This window comes from Lepidochelys kempii, chromosome 19 (genome assembly GCF_965140285.1).
Source record: "Lepidochelys kempii isolate rLepKem1 chromosome 19, rLepKem1.hap1, whole genome shotgun sequence".
In the NCBI taxonomy this organism is placed as follows: Eukaryota; Metazoa; Chordata; order Testudines; family Cheloniidae; genus Lepidochelys; species Lepidochelys kempii.
In genome coordinates, this window is record NC_136398.1 from 1,422,474 (window position 1) to 1,427,028 (window position 4,555).

General features: G+C 49.7%; 1 long non-coding RNA gene across 1 annotated transcript; it reads right to left on the minus strand.

The window, feature by feature from the left end:
- Positions 1-731: 731 nt before the first annotated feature.
- LOC140900567 (uncharacterized) lies at positions 732-3,811 on the minus strand. Its single transcript, XR_012155664.1, has 3 exons — positions 3,502-3,811; positions 3,020-3,182; positions 732-987 (listed from the first exon to the last, which is right to left on the minus strand). It is a non-coding gene; the product is annotated as an uncharacterized LOC140900567 (long non-coding RNA).
- Positions 3,812-4,555: the final 744 nt, after the last annotated feature.

A 4,555-nucleotide genomic window follows, 5' to 3' on the forward strand; every position in this document is an offset into this window, starting at 1 on the left:
GAGTCAGACAGTGCCTCATCCAGCCTTATCAGCCCAGTGGCTCCTCCTTGCTATTGAGCCCACACAACCTGAAAGGTATCACCCATTGAAACATCTAGGGCTTGATTCCCATGCTGCTCTCACATGAGACTGACACCCCAGACTCCAGGGCAGCACCGGGCGCAGCAAGAGGAGAATCCGGCTGCACCGGGCACTCAGATGCATCTCCCAACACACTCCTTCTCCCGAAGGAGAAGCTTCGCTTTTTCTACCTCACTTCCCCCAGAGCAGAGGCTGGTATCATCAGGCTAAAGAGCAGAAATCTGGGGAAGGATGGCAGGAGGCCAAGGCCCCAGTCCAGGCTGTAAAGGTGATACCTGCAGTGCTGGGAAAGTAACTCGAACAGTGGGCTGGTCGACCCAGGACTGTAATTGGGTTCATTTGTCATAATGCTGCTCCAGCACAGGCCCACCGAACACAGTGCCTTTAAAAACCCTCGTGCAGGGGTTGTGATGAAAGGTATATTTATTATACTTCAGCTTGGAAAGTTGTTTCAGATGTTTCCAATTCATGAGCCGATTCAGACATCTGTTCCTGGTTGGAGCAAAAAAGCTTAACTTGCAAAAAAATAAAATAAAATAAAAATAAAAAAGTGTTTATTTTGGAGACTTTTATGATGCGCTGTCTGCTCCTAATAAGTTGATAAATGTCACTAATGCCCAGGTAACGTGCAGCCAGGGCCAACTCCTCACAGCCAAGTCACTTGTATCCCGGGCTTCCGGCTCCAACTCCTAGCAACCAGGTATATGTGACTTGTTTCCCCCAATGGATAGGTACACTGGGCCCCCATGAGTGCAGTATCTGTGCTATGCACCATCCAAGTGTTCAAAATCAATTTTATTTGAAGAGAAAACATGCTGGTCCCAGAGAGTCAGACCCAAGACCAGTAGATCTCGAAGGCAGAAGTACGTGGGGCGTAGTCCTGGCCTGCGGTCCATGCAATGGAGGCTAGGAGAAAAGCATATATTTCTAAAAGAGGCTGGCATGGTCAGGCCATGAGTATGAAGCTCTAGGATGGGAGTCCCTTGAAGGCAGAATTGGGAAGCCATGAATTTTTCCCTCATCTAAGCTGAAGAGTTGCAAATGGAAGGTCATTTTCCAGCTGCTCCACATCTTGAGCCTCTCACAGAGAGCTGGTATTATCTTTCTTTTTCAATTGCCAGACAGGATCAGACTCACAGCAGGCAGAGGTGGGATAATCTGCCCCATGAAGTTCTTATTCTAACCCCTAATAGTTAGGGGTAGGTTTCTACCTGGAAGCAGGAGGTTTTATCTCCCAGGGCTGTGCAGGGGATGGACGTTCCATTTCCCAAAGGATTTAGAGTTTTTCAAATTTGGCTTCTTTCCCAGTTGGAACCAAAGCCAATGATTTCAAAATTCCCTACAAAGGAAAATTCTGGAAAACACTGTGTCAAGTCGATCTAAATCGAAATATTTAGTTTCAAGTTCAACTTTTTAAAAAAGTTTGTATCATATGATATAAGACATAATAAAAATTCAAAATCAAAAATCAAAACCTCTCATTCCAAAAATGTGAAATCATCAGATTTCAGCATGGTCAGCCCCCACCCCCTCCGCCAAGTCTTCTTCCAAACCCAAATCCCAGTGAAATTAACCTGATTTTGCAAAGTATTGTGATTTGGAAGGAGCCGCACATTGACAGATCATGATACGGTCCAAGTTTCTCCAACTCTGTTACCTCCCTTCCAGTAGTCTCCTGGTCAGCATTAATGATTATAAGGGTCATTGCAGGGTCTTATTATAGGGCATGTTACTTCACACCCCAAAGACTGAGTCACAAAGCTGGGCTTGTGGGAGTACATGGTAAAAAAGTGAAGTTCACATTAGCTCCTTCCCGCTTCCCGCGTTGTTTATTGGATCTCTTGTCCAACCCACCTCCCCACCCTTCTTTCTTTAGCTCAGTGATACGGGCACCCGAAGCTGGTGGCATGGGGGCGGTGCAGTAACTGGGCTGAGCACATCGCATGTCCGGGGGCTTTGCTTGTTGCTTGGATCCCAAATAACATCAGGAGAAGTCCCTCCTTTGCTTTTGCTCTTGCCTTAGGCTTCAGTGTTTTTCTGAAAGGCCCTACTTGGCCAGTCCAGGACAGGTCTTGGGGAGTCCTGTCTGGCTCCCCAGGGCCGAACACTGCAAAGCCTAGCTCTCGGAGAAGAATGGAAGCCAGAGCAGAGTGTAGGGTAGTGGGAATGGAAGAAACTCCATTCAGAGCAAAATAAAGGAGAGAGAAGAATATTTCTGATCCCCAACAGCAAGTCCCTGGGTCATCTGTATTTTGGCTTCAGATTTGGGGTACTGATGGCATTCTGGCAGACATCTACAAAGATCACTACTTTGTAGAAGCCAGTGGATCCCGCTATATGCACCAGGGACAGGTGGCCTGGATCCCTGCACTGCCTGCAGAGGAAGCAGTGTCTCAGCAATGCCACAATGGGCAATTTATAGCCTGCAGGTTAAAGACAATCTGAAGAGAGAGGAGCATTCTGTCTCCTCCTGCTCCTCCCAAGGGATGCAGAATGGGGTGGGCATTGTCTGAGGAAGGGCTGGGCATGCTGGGAATTGCAGAGGCTTCAAAACACTGGGCTGCTGCCTAGGAGAGCTGAGCTGCTGGAATGTAATGGGTTATGAACTGATCCAGAACCCCGCAACCTGCCCCGCTGAGCAGAACCTGAGCCTGGCCCTAAGGGAGGGTGGGAAAAGTTGATTGATCGAACTTCTTCAAAGTCACAGAGAAACTCCTGCCTTTTGAAACCCACCACGCTCAGACTTTCCTGGAGTCTAATCCCCAGAGGGAGACAGATTGTCTCGTGACTTGATGAACGACAGCAAATCCTGGCTGTGGTGAACCAGCCCTTTGGGGCAACAGAGAGATTTTTGAGTTAAAGCAAAGGGTTCCACGGGGGGCTGTGGCAAGCTCTCGACAGATGTGAGCTGGGTGACAGTAGACAACACACAACCTACCAGCATCTGCAACTCCATCTTGTGACTGGCTTTTATTGCATGGGGTCCCTGAGTTCCAATCTGCCTCTTGGATGCTAATCACAGTTCTTGTGAGGCGATGCATCCATTCCTTATTCATTCAGCATCCAGGGACCCTCTGGAAATGATGGGAGAGGTATGGAGGCTATTTAAAAGAAAACAACCAAAAACTAACCTGAGCCTTGAGGACTGGGTCGCCCCTAACAATGATCCAGGGAAGATGCCCAATGAGAGAACTTCCACTTCTCCTCTTCACACCTGTGTGATTGTCCAGAGCACACCCACTCCCCAGCCTCCCCCCACGGCTGGCAGCCCTCCCAGCAAACAGAGCCCATTAAATCCTGCTCTCCTTGCAGATGTGGAGCGTCATGTTGGCACCGTGTTAGCCCTGTGGGTTCCCTGAGTGCTGATCAGCCTCTTGGCTGCTAATCACAGGTTTTGTGAGACATATGTGGTGCACAGACCTTGTAAGTAGTCCATAGGTAGTGCGATGGCTTCAGTGAGATGCAGTGGCAGAAATGACTAATGTGGCACTCTAGGGGTAGCTCGGCCTCCTGCTGGCCCCCTGCACAGGGGAGGGTTTCACCCCATTAGCAATCCCTGGGTGAGGAAATAGGGGAGCGCAGACCTCTCAGCAGGAGCATAAATGGCCAGGGGGCTGGGAGAGCCCATTTGTACTCATTCCAGCGAGCTGAAAGCAGGCGTCAGGCCAGGCCGTGGCAGCGAGAGGCTGAGATCCTGCTGTGTATGAGCGCTGTGTTCCTGGCAGAGGAAATTCTCACTCACAAAGTGCTCCGAAGGTCTTGACGCTGCTCGGGGTGCCGATGATTCAATAGCACGCTCTGCAGAGTTATTTCCTCATCCTGCTGCAGAGAGCTGCCTTTCGGAAGGGCTGAGATTCCTGGCCCCAGCCACGGCCTTTGGAGTTTGCACCACAGAGCGGCGCAGCCAATGAAGCATCTCACCTACTTGTACCATGTGGTTCCGTGGACCCTGGCCTGGCCTCCACCCACAGAGACAAGTCAGCCAGGTGGGTCTCACTCCTTTGGAAACAGCAGAGTGCTGATATTGCACACGGAACACAACACCTTTCTTGTGTCTTGTGCACTAGGACAGGAGACTACTTTTGGCTCAGCCTGGGGACAAAGGGCTGAGAGCAGGGAGGGGCAGATCCACGAACCACTGGGGTCACCAAAGGCAAAGCCTTGCCTGGAGGAACGCAGGACTGAATAGGAAACATTGCAGCTCAGAGCTTTATTATTTTTAAAACATGTCAGTGCTGCACAGAGACCGGCTCCTGCTCTCATGACCTGTAATGGACAGAGTGTTTCACCAGTGTTCAGTAATTCACGTGCCATTCCCCTGAGAAGCATCCACATCAACTGCTTATTGAAATTCCCTTAATTCCTACTTATCCTTCCTTATTGTACAGGATTTAGTGGGGGATTGGTCCTGCTTTGAGCAGGGGGTTGGACTAGATGACTCCTGAGGTCCCTTCCAACCCTGAGATTCTAGGAT